Source organism: Nyctereutes procyonoides, unplaced genomic scaffold, assembly GCF_905146905.1.
Source record: "Nyctereutes procyonoides isolate TBG_1078 unplaced genomic scaffold, NYPRO_anot_genome, whole genome shotgun sequence".
NCBI lineage: Eukaryota > Metazoa > Chordata > Mammalia > Carnivora > Canidae > Nyctereutes > Nyctereutes procyonoides.
This window is the reverse complement of record NW_026575140.1, coordinates 45675336-45703027: the sequence shown is the minus strand read 5'-3', so window position 1 is coordinate 45703027 and position 27692 is coordinate 45675336. Positions and strand designations below refer to the sequence as shown.

The window sequence follows — 27692 nt, the reverse complement described above, 5'->3', positions numbered from 1 at the left end:
GATTAAAGCAGTAGGCCCACAGCCACACAGAGAATTCCAGAGGGTGCTGGATTACAACCTTCATGCTTTACTTCAGTCCAACATACTTTACCTGTTGATCTGCTCAATATGGGTGAGCATATACATGCGTGTGTATGATAAATATGTATTAATATAAAATATAAATATGTATATGTGTTTGTATGTGTGTGTATATCTATCATCTATCTATCTATAGAGAGAGAGCACATAAGCTATATACCTATTTTCTCTAGTACTCTAAAATACCATGTAGTTTCAGGTTTGAGTATACTTTTACTTTCTCCTTCTATGTTAAATATATCTCATTACTTTCTAAATGTCGAGAGTAGTGTTGTAAATACCTATTTGGCTAAATCTCATTGCCCTGGCAATCTGAATCACATTTCCAGTGGCACTAATACCTTTTTAGCTGGAATTTGGCTTTGCATTTTGATTAAGGTTTCTGTTAAGTACTCTAAAAAGACTTTTCCATTTATGAGACTATAACCTCAAAGACAGAAGGGGAGTAAAAGGTGACTTTAATAATAGAAAACAAAACAAAACAGAAAAAAAGTCATTAAGGACAGTGTCTGTAGAAACGCCAAGATCCAAATGCCGAATATGAATTAAGCTATTATGTGGTACTCTCCACAAGTGTGTTTTGTTCTTCCTGGAATAGTCACATTTACAAGAGAAATTGTATTCTTGATTCAAAAATTTTCCAGCATGCTAGTTGGGCTGCCCCAGATATTTCTCCTTTGAAACTCCCTTGAAAACCAAGGCTAGCTCTAGTTTTGTTTTGTTTTGTTTCATGGCCACCTAAACCCATGTACATGCCTTCTTCATCTCTGCCACTAGGTTTAAGTGCACCCTACCTCAGTGATTTCAGTGGGATTCAATTTGCTCTGAAGTTACCAGAAGGTAGAACTCATTACTTAGTGTGGCATTTAGGACCTGTTCTGTTTTATCTACACCATTACTCTTTGAACACCCTGCTCTGCAACCAAAGGAAAATTCTCCTCATTCCCTAAACAAGCACATTCATGACCTATCTGTTAGCTTCTGTTTGGAGGACTATCTCTTTGAACAACCTTCTCTTCAAACTAGAAACTCACCCACCCTCCGGAATGCCTGACTATATCTGCAGGAAGTGTTCCTTTAGAAGTGTTTTTCTTTTCTGCTTGGGTTCTTCCGAACTTCACTTAAGATTTCCTTATAGAACTTAATAGCTTTTGTTGCCTCATTTTTTGCCTGCTCCAGTTTATGTTATCTTTGTTCTTTTAGATTTTAAGCTGCTTTATTTTTATTTTATTTTATTTTATTTTTTAAGCTGCTTTAGAATAGGACCCACACATGTCATTCATTTTGTGCCCCAATCGGTGAACCTAATTCAGTGCCCTGTACACAGCAGATGGTCACTGAACATTCACTAATTGAGAAAAAGCTTTCAAGCCAAGCAGAGACTCAAGTGGTAAAAATCACCTTCTCCATTATTATTTGATATAAGCCACCAAACAAGGAGTTTTTTAGTTAAGACTTTTTTCCATCACTGGGAAAAGAAACTCCACTAAATGCTTGGAAAGCTTTACTTATCTAAGAGCATGTATCATAAATACAGCCAAAATCCAAAAAAAAAAAAAAAAAAGACCAACACCCCCCCCCCAGAAAAACAAAAAAACACAGCAAAGTATATAAATATGTAGAAGGAAAGGTGAAAGAAGTTGTCACACTTGGGTATGTAAGTATGTAAACATGAATGAGCTTACATGTATGTAATAAGTATTTAACACTTGTGTACGCAACACAGAAAGGACTCTCAGATTCTTCCTTAGTACCTACTCCCTCTTGTTTTAAGGACAAAAATAACAACATTAGTGATCTCCTTTTCCAGACCAGATGGGCAGCAGCTAAATGGAATGAGTCAAAGCGGCAAAGTTAAACATTGGTCATTATGGCAGCTGCCAGAGAGAGAAGGATCCATCATACTCTTTAGATGATGAAAGAGCTTTTATCTTGGGGCTACCAGCCCAATACATAACAACAGTGCCTGTTGCTTTCTTGCTTGGTTGAATTAGAGCATAGGGCATTAGTTGGAATTCTAAACAATGATACATATAAAAAACATTTTTATTTTTTTATGGTTTTATTTATTTATTTGACAGAGAGAGAGAACACAAGCAGGGGGAGTGGCAGGCAGAGGGAAAAGCAGGCTCCCCACTGAGCAGGGAGTCTGACCCCGTGTTCTATCCCAGGACCCTGGGATCATGACCTGAGCTGATCCCTAAGCCAAAGGCAGATGCTTAACCAACTGAGCCACCCAGGTGCCCCTAAAAAGCACTTTTAAAGTTGTCTTAGGTAGTTAGGAAAATGTTACTTTCACAATCAAAAATAGATTAAATTACGTTTGATGGTCTTTGCATAGGAAACACAAGCAATATGAGCATAATATATTTAAGAATGTATATCACATATATATTAAAGACATGAAATCTATACTAATGTATATCCATAATATGTATTAACATAATACATCAAAACCTAATTTTTTATATTTCTAAACTGTAATATATATTATATTTACATATATTATATGTAAAAATATTATATTCTTTTTTTTAGAAAATTTAATTCTATGGAATAAAACTAGCTAGCATTTATTAAACGGCATCATGTAATTTTTACGCATTATCTCATTAAAACTCACTGCTACACACTGTGATGTGGCTATAGTCATCCTTGCTTTGCAGATGAGGAACACTTCTCAGAGAAGTGCCACAAGTTTCTAACATAGCACAGATAATAAACAATGGGTCAAGGGTCACATTCAGGCTTGTCAAAACCCAAGGCACATGTCCCTGACCCCCTACCCATTTATGCATGTCTGCTGGGTGGCTGAGCAGAGAGTGAGCAGTGCACACAGGGCCCTGACCATGCACTTGCTAAACTAGCTCACAAGTGAGATCCAGTGATCTCCTCAAGCCCCCCTAGTCTCCTCTCACAGCACTCCTGGGAATATCTGCTCTTTATGGTCTGCTCCGTTCTGTTGCTATCATTATTATAGAAAAATGTTTGTCGTCAAGAAGGCTTTTTGAAATGGCCTGACCTCTGAAGAAACTGAAGAGATTGATTAGGCATCTTTGTGACAGGATGTCCCCTGGTGGAGGTAGGGAGATGGGGGAGGGTGGGAACTTCACTCAAAGCCTTTCAGGGCACCCCACTGATAGAATAGGGTCATTCACACAATTAGAAGGCCAGAGGAAAGAATGTACCATTTCTATCTCTGAATTACTAATTTTTATTTTAGCCCTGGAGATAGTGACTTCAGCTTCTTTGCTTCAAATACCCTTAGTCATCAATCACCAGCTAACTCTTCTCCCCAACACTACTATGGTGCATCCTCTGTCACTCAGCTATGTCCAATGGTAGGCCATGCCCAAAACAGCTCTCTGCTTCACATCTGCCTATGGGTCCACTCTAGTAGAGAGCAGGTTTTATTTATAAGTCATGCATTGAGGTTGCTGGGCTAGCTGGCCATTGTGTGTAATAGAACTCCAAGCCTTGGAAGGAACTCTTTGTTTGAGATGACCAGTTGATATTTTGTTTTTTTGAAATATGAGGGGATGATGAGGAAAGTTCATGGTTAGGAGAAGAGTGTTAGAAACCCAGTCATGTTTCATCAGCAATTAAAATGGACCTGGGAATGTGTTTGAATTCTGTTGAGAAATCAAAGTAGTAAAAACCACATTACAAGATAGTCTAGTTCACAAAAACAATACACGACTCCAATCTTGCTTTCGTCAGGCCGAATGTTGTAGGATTCCAGGAAAAACATAATTGTGAAAATGGTCTCTCTGTAACAAATAATGTCTGTTAGTATGTAGTAGCTGTTCTTAACTTCTTTTTGGTCACAGACTTCATTGAGAATCTAATAAAAGCTATGGATTCTCTCCCCATAAAATATTGTCATGCACATATATCTACCAACCTGTGTGTACTATTCTTGGGAATTTATAGACTTCCTAAATGTATCACAGGCCGAGTTAATTTAAGTCCCTTTCTCTGTAGGAACTCAATTATTTTTTGCATTAATGTGTAACAATGGTATATAATAAATGATATTGGCTGAGACAACCCGTTATGCCGAGCATTGTAGTGAAGCTTGGTCAGATATTAAATGAGTTATTCAACACTTTAGAAAGAATCAGAGTCTGAGTCAGGCTTAGAATTCACAGTGTTTGTCCTTGGACCCATAATGATGGATGTCCTAAATTACAGTCAATCAGCCGAGTCCTCTGTTATGTCTCTGTGATGAAGCCTCTCTATTTTTCTTCTGGCTCTTCTAGTCATCCATCTGTTTCTGTTACAAACAGCTACAGTGCTCTTGCTAGGCCCACGGCTTTTAAAAATGAGTAGAGAAGAGGGGGGCGGAAAAGCACATATATTTTAGAAGTAGAAATTGAAACTAAAGAGCTTGATCATTAGCAATGATAATAAAAGAAAAAACAGAGTTCCTACTGGCTGCTAATTATAATGGTAGGCCCTCTCATGCATCTTATCTCACAGAAGCCATAAATCCATCCTGCTGAGTAGGTATCATCCATTCACTATTTTATGTATGGGTAGCCAGAGGCTCTAAGAGATTATATGACTTGTGTAAGACCCCCTGGTTAATAAACTGCACTCTTACATATATTTGTGTCTGACTCCAAGTCTAGTATTTTTCCCATTTTATATGCTTTTAAAGTACTTATTTTATTTTTTAAAGATTTTATTTATTTATTCATGAGAGACAGAGACCGAGAGGCAGAGACATAGGCAGAGGGAGAAGCAGGCTCCATGCATGGAGTCGGATGTGGGACATGATCCCAAGACTCCAGGATCACACCCTGGGCCAAAGGCAGGCGCTAAACCGCTGAGCATCCCATAAAGTACTTACGTTAAAAATGAGATCTAGGGACACCTGAGTGGCTCAGTGGTTGAGCGTTTGCCTTTGACTCAGGTCGTGATCCCAGGGTTTTGGGATCAAGCTCCGCATCAGGCTCCTCGCAGGGTGCCTGTTTCTCTCTCTGCCTATGTCTTTGCCTCTCTCTCTATGTGTCTCTCTTAAATAAATAAAATCTTTGAAAAAAAGAAGTTAAAAAAAATGAGATCTAGTTCCACACTTCCAGTATCTTAACATTCCCTATGTCTGAGAGATTTCAAAACTTCCCCAGATGAAAAGATATGCATGGTGGAGAAAAGGTGACCTACACCTAGAATACTCAGGTGGATTCCAACACTAAGGTTACATGGTCTTGGTTAAGCCACAGAGCAATTGAAACCTTACTTGGAGAACTGGGCTTCTATCCATGAGCATTCAGATTCATGCTGCCTTTTCTTCCAAGATGTGGCTAATTGAACCACAGAGACAATCAGTGGTATCAGGCAGTAATGAGGAAACTTCATATCCTGTTTCATTCACCCTCAGACACGAAACTAACTTTCACCCATATTTCCTTCTAGATGGAAATTGAAAGCCCTTATGAATTGTCATGGCAAGAATATCAGCCTGTGTTGGCCTGTAAAGGGGTCGTAAGTCATTGTGTGGCTGTATTTGTTATGAGCTCTGAGACTCACCAGGTAACACAATAGTCTTATGTTAACTAAAATGATGGCCTCCCTGCCACATCCCATTACAACATGGTCCATTATAATGACCTGGTGCCAGTATCCTTAGATTAATTTTAAGTGTCCAGGTTGAAAACAAAGCCACGTTACAGTTCTGTGGGGGAAATGTTTTAGCAGTGCCACATCTCAGTCTTCTCAGACTTCGATTTTGCTTCTTGGACTTCCCAGCTTCCCATTCCTGTGCCTTCTTTCATTTCTCTACCTCTTGGCAAGGTAACTGGGATGAAGTAAGCAGCCAGTCTGTGGACTTGTGTATCCAGAGAACCCTGCCCAGGGGAGGGGGCTCCACCTGGAAAACTACAGCCATACGGCAATTGTCTGATCAGGTAAGAAAGCCTTTTAATGCCTGCCCACATGATGCCTTCCAAAGTCATGCTCAGAACTGCCCCTGATTTCTCCCTTGGTAACTGCCTCCAGCAACATACCTAAAAATGTTTGGCAAATGCTTATTGATCATTTGCTATTTGCTGGAAATTATTCTATGTATTGGGGCACAGAATTAATAAGATAGAGCTTCTGCCTTTGAGGAGCACTGCTAAATTGGTGAGAGAGATTCATAAAAATATGATTTCAGCATGATATTAGGGTACATTTGTGTGCAGTCATTAGAGCCCATGACAGCACAGAAAAGCACCCACCCCAACCCAGGGATTCAGAGAAGAGTCCCATCTGACATGCATAATCTGAGTCCTGAAAGGTGAGGAAGAGTCTGGTGGGAACAAAAAAGTGAGATGAACATTCCAGATCAAACTTGGTGACAGAAGGATGACGTGGATGATCTATATAGGAGAAATAGAAGCAATTTGCTATTTGTTAAGTAAGAAAGAGTGATAGGAGATGGGGCTAAAAATGTAGGTCAGGATAGGTCATAGGCTGCCTTGCATCCCACACTAAGTGACATGGACTTTGTCCTATAAGTTATCAGGAAGCAAATGTAGGTTTTTGGCAAAGCATTAGATGGTTAGATTTGTATGTAGTGGGGAAGATGGATTAAATGGTAAAGACTAGAAGCAAGAGACCAGTTTGGAGACCATCATAACAATCTAGCCAAGAGATATAATGGAGGCCTAAAATTGATAATGAGATAAAGAATGGATTAAAAATTATTTAGAACATAGAGCAGGGAAAACTTAGTGAATGATACATGTTGGAATGAGGAGTGGAAAGAACCCAAGATGACTCACAGTTAGAAGTAAGGGGCTACAGGTTGACCAGGGAAGACTTGACTGTCTCAGATTATACAAACCAGATAACCCTTTGCTAATCCAATGTGATAACGCACATTTATAGTTACAGTTATGAGTTAGATCTTCATCACAATACTTATTTTGCCAACTGTCCTATGAGGAAAATATTTTGTCACAGTTGAGGAGATGGGTTCAGGGAAAGTTAAATGGACTTGGGCAAGGTGACATAAAAAACCAGTGGTAGAGGGAGGCCTCAGGCTCAGGCTTACACCAAAAATCTAGAAAGTGATCTTTCTTTTTGAGTTATACTGTGTAAAATTGTCCATCTTTTACAATTTTGGCTATTTTGGAAATTTCACATGGTTCTGCAGTAGAGGAATCTCATTGCCTGAGACCCCCATGGAAGAAATGCAGACTGCTTCTTCATTCATCATGTCAGAATCTTTATATTTCTGTATTCTAGTGGTTTTCTTGCACAGACCATTATGCCGTATTATGAGACAAAATCCAGATCCCAATAGTAAATTCAAGGGGTAAGTTTTATAGTCTCAGAAACTTTGATGTATGGGAAACTAACTTCCTTTTATCTAGGACTTTTTCTTTTCAGACATTTCATCGTACTTAGCTAACCTAAGAGATATTTTTATGAGGGAGAGATGCTTTTTCTCTAGGTTCCTGTGAAGGTCAAATAAGATAATGCACGCAAAGGGGACTCATAAACTTTAGAGCGTTGTCCAACACATATTAATGTGTTGTTATTTTCTGGTCGGTAATGCAATATACAAGGGAGGTGGTGGAAAACTTTAGTTAATTTCTTTCAGACTCCTTTCTGACTCAGTATATTCCCCACATCAGCACATTCCAAGGTTCATCTGCAGTTGAAGGAGCTAGGTGTTGATTATATCTAGCTACAGAAAAAATGTAAAAAATACTCCAGAACCACTTATTAGATAGTAGGGGATAGTTGGGAAGCAATTGCTCAGATATAGGTCTATTGGAGATAATCTCAGCCATCCTTCATATTGTTCTCTATTTCTATTTCATTTTCCCTTCCTTCCTAGATCATACCTTAAATGTTTTGCCTAAAAAAAAGGTTAGGTTTTCCTATCCTAAAAATTTATATCAAACTTTTTAAAAAGAGTCTCTCAGTGTTTTATAGCTCCAGTGGTGTGGTCTGTGTGATTGGTTCTTCTTCTTATTTTTCAACCATAGCTTTACACTTTAGATACCCTATCAGAAGCCATAATAGCAAATATTTTAATTCCAGTCCTTTAGTTTCAGTTCCAAAATTTTCATTATTTTTTCTTAAACCACTGAGAAAGCCTTATGGCTTTCATTATTATATCTTAAACCACTGAGAAAGTCTGTATGGTTCATTTTTAAAATGGAAATTTAACTCTTCTGGGCTTCTAACCAAAACAGTCTCTGAATTCACTCAACCACAAAATATGGTATTTAATACATAAATCCTATTGTATATTCTATATTGGTAAATAAAAAGCTATACTTGAGAAATGCCATGAAAGAACTGAAATAAAGTTGTTTTGTTTTAAAAGATTTTATTTTTTTATCCATGAGAGACACAGAAAGAGAGGCAGAGACATAGGCAGAGGGAGAAGCAGGCTCCTCTCAGGATGCCTGATGCGGGACTCGATTCCAGGATCGCGGGATCACACCCTGAGCCAAAGGCAGACACTCAACCACTGAGTCACTCGGTGTCCCTAAAGTGTTTTTTTTTTAATCTTTAATATCTTCTCAGAGATTGAATACTTCTAGTCCCTTCTCTTTTCCCAAGTCTAACCATTGTCAAATAGCATTAGCTTGACATTTATCACGTACTTTAGGATTGACTCCTTTAGACTTCACCTTACTTATAAAATATAAGGTGAAATTTTTCATATCTTCTGATGGCATTTGTAAAAGGAGAGGAAACAAGTATACACACAAAGAAATCTTATCATATTCCACATATGAAAACTATAGCTCATCATGTCATTCTGTTTGGGAAAGGCCAGTTTCAAGGACTTCATTTTGCAACATTCTTAAAAATTTATGTGAAACTTTTTTTGGAAGTTCTAGGAAATGTCTAGTGTTCTCACACAAACAAAATATTTAACTCACTTCAAAAAAAGAATCACTCTTCTTTACCCTCAGTGATTATGAGTAATTTTCAAGGTAAGCAAAGACAGAGCATGCACATTAGGAGATAATCTTAACCTACTTTCTGTTCTACACTTGGCAATTTGAGTATATCCATTATTCCCAGCCTACATTGCAACTGATTCTGGAACTTCAAAGTTTAGAAAAACATTGTTCATTTGCCCAGATTGGTAGAAGACCTTCATCTTGTCGCCTTGCACCTGTAAGGCTTTGACTTTTCTGAGGGCTTTTACACACACTATTTCATTTGTTCCCCATAGCAACCATTGCAGAAAGGCAGACCACGTGACTGTTCTCTGGAAGAAGAACCTGGGTTTGCATAAAGCCCAAATCAGAGATTTCCTGTCATGGTCACACATACGGATCATGCAAGGAGCTTTTAAAATGTTCACATTCCCAGACCTCATTCATTGCAATGCTCATAACTCTGGCATTGAGGCCCAGGAATTGTACATTAAAATGTTTCCCACATGATCCTGATGCAGCCAGTCTATGATTCAGTCACTGAGAAGCTCAGGTCACATGAACAAATCTGGGGACACTCAAATCCGATGGCAAGTTTCTTTCTACTACCTCAGTTTTTTTTTTAAATCACTACCCACCACTACCCCAATTTTAAACCCTTCTGATCTATTTGGACTTATAAATCTCTCTAGTAGAACATCCATGCTGTTTGGGATGCTGAAAGTCTGGCTTCTCCAGACCATGAGTTCTTAGTTCAATTGTCTCCCCTCTTTTGCCCTGACACCAGGAGTTCCTTTCCTTTGTGTGTAAAGGATCTACACAGAGGCACTTAGGACATTGTCTCAGAAAAGTGGGGTCTACAGAGAAAGGGTCCGTGCATTGATTAGATATACTGCTTTATTATCTGACTACTATAAAGAAAGGATTTCTACTTCAGAATGGAAGTTGAACTAGATCAGGAATTTTCAAACTGCATGCAATTACCCATTAGGGGGTCAGGAAAACAGTTTACTAAATTTTGACAAGCATTTTATTTTATTTTTTGACAAGCATTTTAAAAATGAAATGGAGGCATGCCTGGGTGGCTTAGCAGTTGAGCATCTGCCTTCGGCTCAGGGCATGATCCTGGAGTCCTGGGATCGAGGCCCACATCGCGTTCCCTGCATAGAGCCTACTTCTCCCTCTCCCTGTGTTTCTGCCTCTCTCCGTGTCTCTCATGAATAAATAAATAAAATCTTTTAGAAAACTTTAAAAAATAAAAATGAAATGGAATAGAAAATAAAATGTTGCTCCTATAGGAAGAATAGGTTATTATTTTTCTTTTGCAAAATACTCTACTTTCAATCTGCATATGTATGTGTGTATGTCTGGGTCCAATGTAACATTTTTTATTATTATGGAGGTCAGCATAAACATTTTTTGGAAAATACTGGGTTGGATCATTTAGTTTCTTTCCAGGTATAGATTTTAGAATTCTATTTTCATACATGCATACATGATTATACATGATCAAAAAATATCCCCCCCAAAAGAAAACTCTGACAAAAGCAAGGGAAAGGAAAATATGTTTGAGTTTTTTTTTTTTTTTTTATGATAGTCACACAAGAGAGAGAGAGAGAGAGAGAGAGAGAGAGAGGCAGAGGGACCGGGAGCCCGACATGGGATTCAATCCCGGGTCTCCAGGATTGCGCCCTGGGCCAAAGGCAGGCGCTAAACCGCTGTGCCACCCAGGGATCCCAACATGTTTGAGTTTTATTAAAGAAATATAAAGTTGCTCTTAGCAGAATCTTTTTGCTTCTTTTGAGCAGCACCAACATTTGTATTCTTGAAAGTCAAGCATTCCCTTTGTGTTCTTACTGAAGAGATATCTATTCAAATCAAAGAAAGATTAAATCTTAGACACAAGTTTTTGTCTAATTGTGAGTCATAATCTTTAGATGATGACTCTTTTTAAACAATTAAATTTCTATAGGTTTATTGAAATGAATCCAAGGGTACAAAGACTGTCTAACATGCTGTTCATAAAGCTGCCTGTTAAATGCCACTGAACAAAAGCAAAGCAAAAGCTCACCAACACTCTGGAAAGCTGTGTTTTAAAATACCCATTACAATAGAGGCCAACATGTGAAATCTTATAAACGTTCTATCAGCATTCATTGGACCTTGGGTTTTAGTATTGCTGCCCCTCTGGATTCACGAGATAGTATCAGGGATTGTTTCTGTGAGGGCTGATGGGAAAAATCCAGACTCTCTTCAGTGTTAAATTGGAGCTCACTGGGTTGAAAATAGATCCCAAGTGTCCAATTTCCTGAAACACAGGATCAGCCATTTAGCTACAGGAAACATGAGAAGAGGACAATGTTCCCTGAAAGGACTCAAGGTCTCCCTGGTTACAGCAACCGAAAATAGTGTTTTAGCATTTATTCATACCGAACAAAAATCCTCACGCCATAATATCTTATACATTTTCCTCACCTGCTCAAAAACTAAGAGGAGCAGCAGTTAAATCAGTACCAATCTTACTGTAGTTAAGGAGGATACTTAGAATGGAAGCCCATCTCTTTATATTGTAAATTCAAACTTGGAAGGAAGTAGACAAGTGAGGATTTGCAGAGATAAAGCATGGCTTTGTAAAAAGTGTCCCAGGAGGAGAATCAGGACACCAGGATTTTGTTTCAGGGTCCTGCCTCTGATTTGCTATGAATTTTTAGGCAGGTCGCTGAGACCCTGCACCCTCGATTACTTACCAGCAGCTTAGATTTGGACACGTCACCAAAACTGGATGTTCTCAATTTCTTTTGGCATAAAATTTGACTGATTATACCTACCTTATGGGATTTTTCATGAGGAATAAATGAAGTAACACGGATGGAACATGGTCCTCAGTGCCCTGAAGCAGAGGTTCCCAAACTCACTTGGTGTCTAAGTAATATTTTCGCAGAATAGAAATACCTAATAGCTCCATTCATTGAGTAGTTAGGTGCAAATAGCTTAATGAGTATTTTTGTCCTTAAGAATTTAGTAATTTTATGAACAAAATACATAAATTGAAAGAAAAAAATAACAATGTTATTGTATTCGGGAATAAACACAATTACTCACTAATGAGATGCATATGTGTGTCGGGTCCTGCACCAGACACTGCCTCCTTCATTTCCTGTTCCACACTGATTTTCATGCTCTACTTGCTTATTATCATGGTTACTGTCTAACACACAGGTTTGCAAAGATAATCATCTAAGGAATATAGCATGGTTTAAGGTTGAAGGTGTGAGGTACACTAAGCTCCTTCAACATCTGACATATATTACTATCTTTCCTTTGAAAATCTAAAGTGTCTCTGCTTCACTAGGGTATCTTGGCACACAGTGTGGAAACTGTGGCTCTAGCACATAGTAGGTCCTCAGGAGGGATGTGAACTAGATAAATGATCTCTTTCAGGTAAATTGTTCTATAATTTGTTAGGTTTTTTGTGACTTTTCTTATATTAGTCTGGACATAATGTATAGGAAATAGATTTAAATCACCTGTTTTCTCCTTTCTTCTGGATTAAAAGGCACCTTTATCGTCAAAAGTCCCTGGTGTCAGCATCTAGACACTGATAATCTCTGACACTGAAGGTTGCCAGTATGTATTAATTATTGCAAAAAAGGAGCAATCATCTTTAAAAATATGCACATGCCCAAGAGAACTTACTTTCCCCTACACTGGCCAGTTGTGATTTTTCTCTGCTTGAACTATAAAGGAATTAAAATCTGTTCAAAATTTACCAGCTGCATATGGCACTACTTTTTAAGGAATGTTGTATTTCATACAAAAACACTCAATTTAGGGAATTTTTATTTATGAAAGATAAAAGGCATTTCAGCAAAGTATCTGAAACACATTTAGAGCAGGGTAAGCTGGGGGAAGGAAAGAAAATCTTAATGCATATTTTTTTCCCCTAATTTGGCACGGACAGGGAATAGAGTATGCTAGAAAAAAAAAATCCCATATTCTGGGAAGAATTTGGACATAAATGCTGACTCTGGGGCTCCATCTTGTGTCAATGGCAACTTACTGTTAGTGGCTCTCTGTGTTATGTTGACAAGTGTTATGTTATGTTAAGAAGATTATGTTTGTTAAGTGTTATGTTAAGACGGATTCTGAGGAAAAATCCAACCTCTTTGAAAAATCAAGTGCAATGATCCACTAGTGATGTCTGTCATAGACTTAGGATCAAAGGCTGCCAGCATCCATGTTGCATGCTGACTAAAATATATGCAACATCAGAACACTTTCCCTCTCCCATTTTTAAGGGAAAAAGGCCAGATCACATTTTTGCTTATTTACTGTTTTATACTAAAAACAGAAAATAAAAGAAACAAATATAAACTAATATCCTCTCAAGTTCTAATAAAGTTCCCAGGCTAATAGACTGTTAAATCAGCAACTTTCTGCTACAGTATCAATGACTCAGGTCAAATAAGGGAGCAAACACATCTTTGACAACAATCCTGAAAGTAGCAATATTAGGAAATAGTGTGAACACAGCCACTTAGGTGGTTGAAACACCTGAGCACCATTCTCTCCTACTATTCTAAAGAAACAATTATCTTTATTTGATACTAATTCTTACAAGATGCAGCTGCAATTCCCAAAATCTCATTGCAGGTTTCTAAAAAATCTTTTGAGATAAGTTTAGATTCACATGTAGTTGTAAGAAATAATAAAGAACCATGTACCCTTCCTCCCATTTCCCATTCCAATGGCAAATCTTGTAGGACTGTAGTACAATTTCACAACCAGGAAACTGACGTTGATTCAATTCATCCAACTATTCAGATTTCACCAGACTTACAGGCGTTTGTGCGTGTGTGCTTGTGTGTGTGCTGGGTGTACGTATTTTTTAATACAGTTATACAACATATGTACCTTCTTGTGACTGCCACACCAATTAAATTACAGAACAATTTTGTTACAAGAACTCCTTGTACTACTTTTTTTTTTTTTTTGGCTTAAACAACAGAAATGTATTTTCTCACAGTTCTGGAAGCTAGAAGTCTAAGATTAAGGCGTAGGCAGGTTTGGTTTCTTCTGAAACCTCTCTCCTTGTATCCCTCTAGTAGACACAGCCACCTCTCTCTCTTCCCTCTTCCTAACCTCTGGTAACCACTGATGTCTCTTCCATCTCTATAATTTTGTCACTTCAAGAATGTTATATAAATGTAATCACACAGTGTATAACCTTTTGAGTTTGCCTTTTTCAATATGACTTAATTACCCTGAGGCCAGTCCAGTTTGTTGTGTGTATGTTACTAGTTCATTCTTTTTTTTTAAACTAGTTCATTCTTTTGAGTCATATTGTGTAATATGGATTCCATGGGATGGTTTAACCATTCATCCTTATTGTAAATATCATGAATAGGTTAAGAAATCCAGTGACTAGAAATGCCAAAGTACGAACTTTTACATGCATAATACCTGACAGTGGAACTCAGTAGTTCACCAATATAACTTTAATCTTTATCCTGCCATATTTTGTGACGTTATGGAAAGTAACTGGGGGGTGCCTTATAATGCCTTACCAAGGTGAAAATCTGATTAATGGAAACAGCAGACAATGATGAGAGAGAATGTGTTTTAAGCTAAAAGTACAGACAAGTGACTTCACTGTGGCCTGTTCCCAAGATGGAAAATACATTTCACTTCCAGTAAAAATGATGAGCTATTGGAAGTGGCTGTCTGGAGGTCCGTGAACAAGAATTCAGAGGGCAAGTCTGGGCTTGACAGGAGCAGAACCCAGCTGGTTCCTGATGTCTGCCCTAGGCATTGGGGGAGATACTGCCACAAATGTTCCAGTTGTTTGTCAGCAGTGGTGTCCGAGCTTAAAGAACGTTTCCATCAACAGAAAGGTCAATAACCCAGATAGGTATATAAAAACAGTATTTAGAAAACCAAACCTGATAAGTATGTCTGTCATTGTTCAGGGAAGGAGCTCTCAGCCAGGAGGGCATCACTGGAAAATATATCTCTATAATAGGAAAGGATGGCTCAGGCCAGGAATGCCCTTCATTACAATCTACTGACTCCTTTTTATTTCAACTCTATGCAGATCAATAAAACAGTTCATTCTGATAGAGAAAACAGTGGCCAAAGTAGCTGAAATGTTTTCCATTTCCCCACTCTTGAGTGTTTAGTAAGTGACAAGTGGGGTGCTAATACATTTTATATACATTATCTCATTAATTCTCACACAATCTTGTGGAGTTGGGTCCTATTATTATCCCCATTCACAGATAAGAACTGAGGCTTAAAGTTTGGTAATTCACTCAGGCTGGAAAAGGAAGCCCTTGGTATCTGCCTCCACTGCCTTTCCTTCACCTCAGACTTTCCTTTCTCATTATAAGTTAACAAATTGGAGTTATACCTAACATACAAATCTCTGAGTCTGGGCTGCATGATCATTTCCACCTTCCTGGAGCCTGCTCATTTGAGGGCACTGGCAAAATCAAGTACCTGGATCCCCAAAGGTTAAAGACCTGACCCAGGAAGTGGAGACTCACATGTTTTATGAAGCCACTTTGCTTAGTCTTGAGCCAGCCTTCCTATGCCACACCCTTCCTTATCACACTAACAAACCACAACACAGATCTCATCATAAATGATTGAACTTCTGAAAAAAAAATTGCTATGATTATATTTTAACACTTACAGGGTGAGAAACTATGCTAGCAGGTCTAATAGATTGAAACAAATTTCCCAAAGAGATCTACAAGGAAGTAGAAAGAAATTATTTTGAGAACTAAATATGTATTAGGAATTCAGTGGGTAAAAAACCTTTACATTCAAATAAACAAAAAGAAGTTTCTATTTTTTTCTTCCACATATGTTGTTTATTCCCATTAGATCATCCCACGAATATGCTTCATTCTCACTTCTACATTTGGTAGATATAGTAGTATTTTTAAATTCCTAAATTTATACTTGCATTGCACTTTACAATGTTGCGAAGAAGAAAAACACATTCTTGTTATTAGGTAATCATGGATAAATTCTTTTATGTTACCTCTCATGACATTATTCATTAAGAAATTCATAAAGCTTAATCAAAATATTTGTTCTAGTCTCTGATTTAAGATTATAATTAAAAAAAGATTATAATTACATAAATATTCTTTAAAATATGTGGGTATCAAGGCACCTAGGTGGTTTGGTCAGTTAGGCAGTAAACTCTTGGTTTCAGCTCAGGGCATGATCTCCAGGGTCATGGGATCAAGCTCTGCATTGGGTTCGATGCTCAGCACAGAGTCTGCTTGAGATACTCCCTCCTCTCCTTCGGCCCCTCCTGCCTGTGTTCTCTCTAAAATAAATAAATAAATCTTAAAAAAATAAAATAGAATATGTGGATATCTCTTAACTTTATTTAGAAGAAGAGGAAGCCAAAGCATATAAAAAGTAATTGGCAGATTGTAGGGCAAATGAGGAGCAGAACTAGGTCTTAGCTGGGTCTGTGAATTCATTGTGCCTTATAGCTCACACCAGTATTCTGTTTTCCTAAATGACTAGAAGAGACTCTTATAAGGGAACCATAGACCTAATCAGCCACATAGAGTAGTAAGTGCTATGAGCCAAGTGACTCCTCCAGCCCCTGTGAAAAAATGATCAGAACTGTGGAACAAGAGCAACTCTCAATCAGTGCTGGTAGCAATGCAAAAAGGTATAGCCAGTTCAGCAATTTCCTACAAACATACTCTTACCTAGCAATTCAGCTCCTTGGTACTTGCCCAAAGGAGTTGGAAACTTATGTCCCCACAAAAACCTGTACATAGATGTCTATAGCCGCTTTATTCATGATTGCCAAAACCAGGAAGCAACCAGACATCTTCAGTAGGTGAGAAGATGAATAAACCAGAGTGCTTCCAGGAAACAGAATATTATTCATTGCTAAAAAGAAATGAGCAACCCAGCTGTGAAGACATGGAGGAAACTTAAATACATAGTACTAAGTGAAAGAGGTCAAAAGGCAACATACTGTATGATGCTAAATATACAACATTTTGGAAAGGGCGAAACTATGGAGACAGTAAAAAGATTGCCAGAGTTTAGTGGGGAGGGAGGGATAAATAGGTGGAAACAAAAGATTTTTAGGGCAATGGAACTATTCTGTATGATACCATGATGGTAGATACATGTCATTATATAATTGTCCAAATCCATAGAACGCAAAACACAAAAATGAACTATAGTGTAAACATTTGGAATTCAGCTGATAATGATGTGTCAACGTAGGTTCATCAATTGCAACTGATATACTATGATAATGGGGGATGTTGATAGTGGGGGACACTGTGTGTGGAGGAAGAGAGGTTACAAAATTCTCTGTGTTTTCCACTCAATTTTGAGGCAAACCTAAACTTCTCTAAAACATGGCCTATTAAAGGAAAATAAAAAGTGAACAGAACTGGCAAAAGATCAAAATAGGAGTCAAACAGAATGTGCCCATCACCTAGACATGATTATTCTCACAGGCTTATGTTGAGCTTAAGAATCATATTCTTGGCCTAAATGAAGTACAATTATCTGAGGAAATTGTATTGTTTAGCAATTGAATGAAGATTCCTGGTATGGAGGAATCTAGCACTGTTTGTAAATGGTTTGGTAAGATGCATCAAGACTTTGGTACCAAATCCAGAATGTAGAGAGAGACTGTAGGATAGATAGAAATGTCAGAAACCTCTTTCCCCTACGTCGTAGGTGGTACCATCAATGCTCAACTTATGGAGAAAAATCAATGAACACAGAAGATTTCAAGTTAATTGTGAGTACATGATATTAAAATATCTCCATCACCCCTAAAAACATGTTTATCCAATTTTACATCACTCATTAATACAGAAGCATTGACAAGAGTGGACTTTTTGTTAGGGCAGATCAAAAAGGAGGACAAATGGGCCACTGAAAGAAACAGAATGTCTTTCTTATTTTAAAAAAAATCAGATATACAGAAAACATACTTAAAACCAATAATTCAGATAAAAATTATTTTCTAATGTGCCTTCCAATTTTATAGAGATTTATTTTTTTAATTTTTATTTATTTATTTATGATAGTCACAGAGAGAGAGAGAGAGAGAGAGAGGCAGAGACACAGGCAGAGGGAGAAGCAGGCTCCATGCACCGGGAGCCCGACGTGGGATTCGATCCCGGGTCTCCAGGATCACGCCCTAGGCCAAAGGCAGGCGCCAAACCGCTGCGCTACCCAGGAATCCCTATAGAGATTTATTATAGGACTCTCTTAATCAAACTAACAGATGTTGACAAAATCCAACTATTCCCTGGAACACACAAAGAGGATAATACTTGTTTTTATCTTCAGACAGATCAGGATTACTAAAAGAACATCTATGGATTTGCTTAGGAGACCAAAATGAGGGGGGGAAAAAAAAAACCTTAAAGAATGATACTTCCCAAAACAAGCATAGAAATTTTTGAAATTTGCTAGAGTTTCTTATCCTTATTTAACTTAATAAAGTCATTTTTTAAAAATTTTTATTTACTTATGATAGTCACAGAGACAGAGAGAGACAGAGAGAGACAGAGACACAGGCAGAGGGAGAAGCAGGCTCCATGCACCGGGAGCCCGACGTGGGATTCGATCCCGGGTCTCCAGGATCGTGCCCTGGGCCAAATGCAGGCGCCAAACCGCTGCGCCACCCAGGGATCCCAATAATGTCATTTTTATGTTGAATTAGATGTGGTGGTGGAGGGCGATGCCAAAATCTTTTAGTACCTAGGGTCTCTTGATGTCTTAATCTAATTTCTGTCCTCAAGAAATTAAATAATTTGAAGGGGAGGTAAAAACACAGAGATAATAAGAGAGAATACACAGCATTGTATCACCATGTGGCAAACTGTGTGCTTTTGTCTATAAACACAATCCAAAATCTATGAGACATAAGACAATAATTTTATAGAAGAGACAAGACTTCAGTGAGGCTAGTAGTACTGGGTGGGAACTTGATATTCATTCAAAAGGAGGTATGAAGTTTTATAGCCATGGAAAGTTTAAACAGCTAACCATTTCCATGATTTCTGAAGGTAATTCCTTTAAAAAGTCTTTACTTAAAGATAATGTTTTAGGAACATGTTATCAAACACCTCACTGGTTGAGGCTTCAGAGCTTAGGGTCATTAGAAACACAGGAAAGGAGCATCAGGATAGTGTTTTGGGTTTTCACTGGTACTCTTTGGAAGCTAGATGGTGGGGAGGCTCAAGGTCCCATTACAAGCTCTGAGGTCCTGGGAAAACTGTCCTTCTGGAATTCATGGACTAGAAAGGCCGACAGTTTGAATTTGCTTTAAGGACTCTTGACCTTCTAGTCCAGTGTTTAGGAAATTTGTTTTGTTTTGTTTTAAAAAAAGAAGAGAAATTGGCGTTGATGACAGAAGAAAGTTTTGTGCCCAGATGATTTAGGGAAACAAACCCCAAAATAGGCAGGTCTTAGCCTCTTCAGCAAACATTAAATTAATGCATTCTATTTCCTTCCACTCATGAGAAATCCCTGAGCCCTTCCTCTTCTTTTTACTCTCACTCCCATCCAAAAAAAAAAAAAAAGAAAAGAAAAAGAAAAAGAAAAAAAAAGTTACCACGTACTTATTAGGAATTTAAGGGAAGAAAATTAATGATGACATCTTTTTAGCTTATCTTAGGCACTGATAACTCTATTGCCTCCTATGTCTTTGGCTAGAAAGAGTTAACTGCTTTTCCACCAACATATGTTCCAACAGAACATACATGTGATTTCATAAAGCAGGCCTATGTTTGTGTTTTTTTAAGATTTTATTTATTTATTCATGAGAGACACAGAGAGAGGCAGAAAGATAGGCAGAGGGAGAAACAGGCTCCTTCTGGGGAGAAGCAGGCTCCCTCTGGGGAGCCCAATGTGGGACTTATTCCAAGACCCAGGGATCACCACCTGAGACAAAGGCAGATGCTCAACCACTGAGCCACTCAGGTCCCCTAAAGCAGGTCTATGTTTAATTGTTGAGGGAAAAATTAAGAAGGTAAAGTTACTGCTACTGGTTCTTCTGTTACAAGGATTTTTCTTTTCTTATCAAATTTCTAACAAATTTTACTCTTTTAAATGTCTAGAACCAAGGAAGTAGTATATTTCTTTTATTTTAAAAACTCAAAGTACAGTTAATAATAATGGTGTTTTGGTTACTTCTAAGAATATATTCAACTGAGAATCTATTGCTAATAGTCTACAAAGACTAAAACAAAAATTAAATGTGAAATCAAAAGGGAGGTAAGAATAAAGAATAAGAATGGGACTTTGTGAATGCTAACTGCACTGTTAACTCCGGAGCTTTCTGGAATGCAAATGAAATGCAAAATGCAGGAAGGAAGATCTGTTAGAAACAGTGAAAAGTTAACCATCCTCAGTGAGTTCTTATTTCTTTTCTTTATTGTAAAAACCAAATTACCATGTATTATTAGACCCAGTATATCTCTGCCTTGCATCACTTGCCTCAGATATTGAAAAATCCTGCATATTAATAAATCTGTGCCTCACAGTACATCGAAACACCATCACCCTACTTCCTCTTCAACAGATTGGTGAAGCAGAGAAGGTTCTAATAGTTTCATATTTTGCAGTTGAAGACATTGAAGGAGAGGGAGGGCAGGTACCTTCTAAGAGACTGACAGTCAGGGCAACTTGGAGTATAAGCGACAATCCTTGCCTATTATTTTAATATTGCTCACTAATGCTTCAAGGGGACGAATATATAAATATATATGCAGTGATATAAGACACCACTAATCTCTGCTTGATGGGAAATAAAAGGCCTTAGCCAAGGGTGTAAAAACAAAACACAGCTGAGTCATACAAGGGTGCTCCAGATAAACGGGTATTTGGGCTCAGAGAATTATGCTTGCTTGTATTTAATCACAACTGAGGAACTGGATTTTATTCATTAAAATAAAAGTTAACATCATCAATTTTTTAAAGATTTTTAAAAGATTTTTTATTTATTCAATTGAGAAAGAGAGCACGGGTAGGGAGGAGGTCCAGAGGGAAAGGGAGAAACAGATTCTCCAATGAGCAGGGAGTGTGAGCCTGGTGATCCCAGGACCCAGGGACCATGACCTGAGCTGAAGGCAGATGCTTGACTGACTGAGCCACGCAGGCTCCCCTAGCATCATCAATTTTTGCAAAGGTGAAACTCAGGCTCTAGTTGAACAGTCTTTTTTTTTTTTTTAAGATTTTTTATTTATTCATGAGAGACAGAGAGAGAGAGAGAGTCAGAGACACAGGCAGAGAGAGAAACAGGCTCCATGCAGGAAGCCTGACGAGGGACTCAATCCGGGGTCCCTAGATCACATCCTGGGCCAAAGGTGGCGCTAAACCGCTGAGCCACCCGGGCTGCCCGAACAGTCAGGCTTAACGGTTGACAAACTTTAGGATGCATTAGAGCAAACTAAGGAACTCATTCAGTACAGTTACTGGGGCCCACTCCCTGACATGTAGCAGAATGGGGCTAATTGGAATTTATAACATGCACTTCAGGGGATTCCAGTGCAAGTAATTCAAGGACCAAACTTTGATAATACTCCCAACTCTCCTACTATTTTCTGGAGCTGATGGCTCATTTCTGGTACAAATCCAGCTTCATCAGAACCACTTAGATTTTTCTGGCATAACCATTATAGCTGGATGTCTTATTTGAGAAATCATATATAATTTGAGGCATATCTCACTGTCAATCTCTTAGAAGGTACCTGCCCTCCCTCTCCTTCAATGTCTTCAACTGCAATGCCTAGAGGCCTATCTGTGTCATCTTCTTGATACATAATTTTTAGGCAAGATGTTTTTACATCTTTACAGCCATGTGTAATTCAGATATTTATGAATCAATTGATGTGAAACATACAAGAGACTTGGTGTATTAAAGAATTTTATACATATTTATAAGATAAAAATCATTCCCTAATGTATCTTTTTTCACAAATCTGAATTTAAATTTCATTTGTCTTAAAGTAACATGTACATTTGTCTTAAAGTAACATGTACTTAAAGGTTAATACTCTTTTTTTCTAGCATAGTACAACTGATTGTCACTCTGTTAAAGTAAACTCTTGAGGATTTAAGAGTTAGATGTGGGGGTTAGCCTATTTTGACACAATCTTAGATTGTTCAAGGTGGGTCATCTTTTTAGCTTATCTTCCTATGTCTTTGGCTAGAAAGAGTTAACTGCTTTTCCACCAACATAAATTGGCAAAGTCTTTTCTAAAAAAAAAAAAATTATGTTCAGTCTGTGAAGTGTGTTTTCCCCTCATTTAATCAAAAACAGAGGTAACTGCCCTTCCCCAGATCTCCCAGAGAACAATGACTCTCCATTCATATTTGTAGTCATGGGACCTGACCCGTTTTCATACAGAGTATCCCTGGAAGGGATGTTGAACAGTAAAGTCCTTCTATCTTCACTTGCCAGTTCATTTGGCCACTTCCCCTGAGAAAAAATACCTCAGAGCAAAGCCATTCATTTTCAAAGGCAACATCACACAATAAGTGATGTTTTATTTTATCCATCCTGTTACTATTCTAGTCCATTTATTCTCCTTCAGAATTTATGAGCCCTTTTAAAATCAAAATGACTTTCCCCCATATTTCTAGATGCCCCACAACCTCTTTTATGAGCTCCGTTGAGCAGGAAGTGGAAGGAGCACTGAGCAGATATGGAGAGACACAGATTCCAGTCCTGTCACCACTACAACAAGGCAGGCTGTCTCCTTTCTGGGAGGTGAGTCAGAAGTCATGATTTTCCTCCTCTCTGAGCTATAATTCAATGTTTCTCTTTTTTATTTTGTGTAATTCTGATGCTAAAGTAGTTGGCAACCTAGCCTTGTTTTCAAGTAAGATGCCCATCAGTGGAAATTAGTGGAGATGCTGTCTCTCCAAGGTACACATAGGTCATCTGGTCCCATGTCATCTGTTGCGAGCATGCCACACACAGAATGTGTGCTCATTTGTGCATGTGGCCCCTCAGGTGGTGTGTGGGCAGCTGATACTCTGGGAGGCAAATTAGATTATAATACAGAAGGATTAACCAAATTATAAATATTAAAACCAAATTTTAATAGTAAATTATTAAAGTTATTTTTTAGAGTAAATTATTAAAACCATAATTTTTTAATTATGTCAGGACCATACTTACATTTGATGACATGTATTACTAAAACAATCGTTCTTTAGTTTTCAGCAAGGAGCACGAAACACCACTAATTTGGAGTTTTCTAGTGAAGAATGTATAATGACTTGGTTTAGGCAGAGGTGAAGATATACCAGGCAAAGCATTTTAAACAGAAAAGAATGCATGGACCCTACTACATGAATTGCTTTTATATAAATGGATGTTAATTACAGTTTTTATCTATTGAGTCAAGAATGGCAGGGCCTACTAGAAAATATCTTGTTGAAAGTTATTATGTGCAAAAAAGTAATACAAACTAAATTTTATAATAATAACAATGGCTAAGATTAAGCTCTTACTATTTGCAAGGCACTATTTTAAGGATTTCCGGATATATATATGGTTAGATCCTCTTGTTGACATGAGGAGGTAATATATTATCATCTTCATTTATATCCAAGAAACAGAGATGTTAAGAACTTTTCCAAGGACACACAACTAACTATTCAAGCTAGAACTGGAAAATACACAGCCTGACTCTAGAGCCCTGATCACTATATTACACTGCCTTAAGAGAACAAATTAAGCATTTAAACAGAATGGGCTTTATTAGTCTAAAGTAGTGAGATTTCATCATTTGCTCTCATATCTCAGAGTATTTCAGTACAATATGAGAAGGTGTCAAGTTTTGTCACCAGTAAAACAAGTAACTATAGCAAGAAAAAAATGTACAGAAAAAAATTCCTCCATTTTTTCATACATTTTTTTAAGCTTTTGGTATCTATGACAGCTTTTCTATACGTCAGACCTGACAGATCACAAAAAAATGTACCAAGCACTATACTGAACATTGAGGACACGGTAACAAAATTCGTGCTGAGTATGGAGAGATAGATGATGACCAAATAAATAATACATCTTGTGTCTAATGGAGAGAAGTACATGGATAGGAAAAAGCAGATTCAGGTGCTAGGTATTTGAGGTAGTGTTTACTATTTTATGGGGTATGCTCAAGGGAAGCCTCTGGTTACGTGCTTTCTGAGCAGAGACCTAAAGGAAGTAAGGGAATATATATGATGGGGCTATCAGGGAAAGGGTTCCAGACAGGAGGAAGAGCATGTGCAAAGCTCTGAGGGCAGCAAAAGGCTTGAGGGTGTGGGAAACAGTAAGGATCCTATTGGGGTAGAGAAGGGCAGAAGAGGAAGTTGGAGAGACAGTGGGCTCTAGGTTACTGGTAGGGGCTCCCGAGTCTGGCTCTTTTGTTGAGAGAGATGGAAAGCCATTCAAGTATACTAAAGAACCGTGACAAGACCTGCTTTACATTTTAAAGGCATTGCCCTCACTGTCATGTAGAGAATAGATAGAAAATGGGGGTAAGATGAAAGCAAAGAAGATAATTAGGAGGTTATTAAAATAAGCCATCTGAGAGTAGACTGGGGCTTACACCAGGGTGAAAGCTTTGAAGATGCTGAGAAGGGATTGTATTGGGGATATACTCTGACAGGAGAAATAAGAGAATAGTTGGTTGATTGAATATGGTTTATGAGAAAGAGAGAAGAACCAGGATGACTCAAAATTTTTGGTCAGAGCAACTGCAGTAACAAGGTTGGCACTTATTCATTAAGATGAGGAAGAGGAGAGAGTGGTGGGTTGTATTTTGGTGAGGCTGTTGCCAAAAAAAAAAAAAAACCTATAGGAAAATATAACACTTGAACAGAGTCTCGAATAGATATCAAGTTAGGGAAGATCCTCCAGGGGGCATGAACAAGGATGACTCTTATTTTCATCAGAATAGACAGCATGAGCCAAGACAAAGGCAGACAAGAAAGTAAGAATGTTGTGAGAACCACAAGTGGTCTGTTTGGACTGAAACAGAGAGCATAAGATTGGCCCAAATAATGAAGAACCTTCCACATGTGCACTTTATTCTGCAGGTACTTTGCCACACGTGCAGAATCAGGAACCACAGTCTTAAGCACATAGCCTTAAAGTTCTTCTCATGTGAAGTCAGCCTTCTTCCATAACCCCATATAGAACTCATTTTCTAATCCTATAGAGCTGCCCTAATCCCATATAAGTCTCCTTCTCTGTGCTATAAAATGTCTCTGTCTGTCCCTATAATTTTGTAAAATCTTACAGAAACTTCTGATGTCGGGCATCCCTGTGTCCACCATTTTATACCTATTATCTTATGCCTCCTGGGTGTCCTCAGAGACACTAACATAAAGGGCCAGGCTAGTGAAGAGTGTGGATAAAGCTGAACACAACTTGCCTTGAGATATAGCATGTTGGGTACTGGTGAGAAGACAGGGCAGAAATGGCGTCTCCTCACTGTAGCTTCTTTTTTTTTTTTTTTTAAAGATTTTATTTATTCATGAGAGAGAGAGAGGGAGAGAGAGAGAGAGAGAGAGAGAGGCAGACATACAGGCAGAGGGAGAAGCAGGCTCCATTCAGGGAGCCTGACGTGGGACTCGATCCCGGGACTCCAGGATCATGCCCTGGGCCTAAGGCAGGCACTAAACCTCTGAGCCACCCAGGGATCCCCTCACTGTAGCTTCTTGAAAGAGAATAAAAACAAATGACAAAAAAAAAAAAAAATGACAACAATGAAACATGGTTAATCCTGATGGTAAACATGTACATGACTTAAAAAACCCCAAGATGGACAAAAGCAAAAGCACACTTAACCATATATATATATATCCATGAAATCCTTAAAATAGTGCCTTGCAAATAGTAAGAGCTTAATCTTAACCATTGTTATTATTATAAAATTTAGTTTGTATTACTTTTTTGCACATAATAACTTTCAACAAGATATTTTCTAGTAGGCCCTGCCATTCTTAAGCATACTTAAACATGAAGAGAAAAAATTCTGCTCTTTTTCTTTCAGCAGGTTTTCATCCAGACAACCTGGAGAACACATGGTTACAGACATGTCTTTGGATCATCAGTGTCATTTTACTTATAGATGGCCTTCAGGTTCTCCCTGCTTGCTGTCCTAGATATTTGTTTCACCATGACCAAAGTCCTTGGACCACTGAGTAAGTTTGTTGAGTAAAGGGCATGAGGTATTTGAATCTGGGCCTGGTCAGGATTTCAGGTTTCTAGACAATTCAATTAATGCCTTTGTCTTAATACTCATTAAAAAATTGAATAAAAATAATTGCTTTACCTACTTTATAGAAAGAATGAGGAGTATATACCAGAACATGTAAGTTATATGTTTCATAACACAGAGTTTGTGAGTTATTTTTCTTATGTCTAATCTTTCTAAGCAGTTTATAAACTCATAATGAGTAGGACCCAATCTTTTCACTCCAGTGGTTCCCATGTCAGTTGCTCATTAGTCCTGTTTGGGAAGCTTTTGAAAGATATACATTCTTAGCACCTGACCCATCCCAGATATCCTGACTCTGGGATATGGGCTCGCGCATAAGAGGTACCATCTGATTCGGGCAAGGCCAGATTGGGGAACTATCTGTACATAGTAATGGAAATTCTCCACCTCCAGCAATGCCCAGTATCAGGACACAGTAGGAACTTCTATTTGATAATGGACAAATATCAAATAAATTAAAATAAAATGTCTCTGCAAGAGGTAAGGTTTTGAAAATGTCACACTCATTTATAAATAACAATGTGATATGTTGATTAGAACAGGTGTTAATAGAAGAATGAGTCTAAGAGGCCAATTTTGAAGCTAAAACTGATCATCTGGTCTTGAATCCTGACTTCACTAAGAAGGAAAAATGCAAAAGAAATAAAGAATATCGAAATGTAACCTCAGATTGAGCCTGCCATCATGGTGTTCTTCCCATTCCTCTGTTTCTCTCTAGGTATACAACACACACACAGACACACACAGAGGACTGAATTAGTACCACTTTTCTAGATTCCCAAGGAAATTAGCTCATCAGATTCAAATGATTAATCATTTGAGCAGTTGCTATGTTTGAAGGCTCATTTTATGTAGATAAACAAGTCTCTGGAATCTTGCTCTTGGAAGACAGAAATAAGACAAATACAGCTATCACTGTAATACAAATAAATGAAGGTAACACCACTAGTTAAGATAGGCCTATGACCTGTCTCTGTGTGTGTCACTTGTGACCATCCTCTCATGTGGTCAGAATCAGAAGCCAGAGGGGTTAAGCTAATTAGTCAATTTAAGCATCAGAGTTAGAATGGATTAAAAGTAGATGGGCAGCCTGGGTGGCTCAGTGGCTTAGCGCTGCCTTTGGCCCAGGGTGTGATCCTGGAGACCTGGGATTGAGTCCCATGTCAGGCTCCCTGCATGGAGCCTGCTTCTCCCTCTGCCTGTCTCTGCCTCTCCCCCACCCTCTGTCTCATGATGAATAAATAAAATCTTAAAAAAAAAAAAAAAGTAGAGCATGGTTTTCAAACCAAAATACAAGTATATCAAAAGAAATTGTTCAGGATCAGTATATGAATGACAAATGTTCTCCAAGGGGTTCCTTCTTTTTTTAAGATTTTATTTATTAATTCATGAGAGAGAAACACAGAGAGAGAGAGAG

General features: G+C 38.1%; 1 protein-coding gene and 1 long non-coding RNA gene across 11 annotated transcripts in view; one reads left to right on the top strand and one right to left on the bottom strand.

Moving 5' to 3' along the window:
- SGIP1 (SH3GL interacting endocytic adaptor 1) overlaps nt 1-27692 on the bottom strand; it is a 200977-nt gene that overhangs the window by 130755 nt on the left and 42530 nt on the right. The gene's annotated exons all lie outside the window — the stretch shown is intronic.
- Nucleotides 3-26405, top strand: LOC129497442 (uncharacterized). The gene is made up of 3 exons (XR_008661945.1): nt 3-112; nt 22638-22764; nt 26048-26405. It is a non-coding gene; the product is annotated as an uncharacterized LOC129497442 (long non-coding RNA).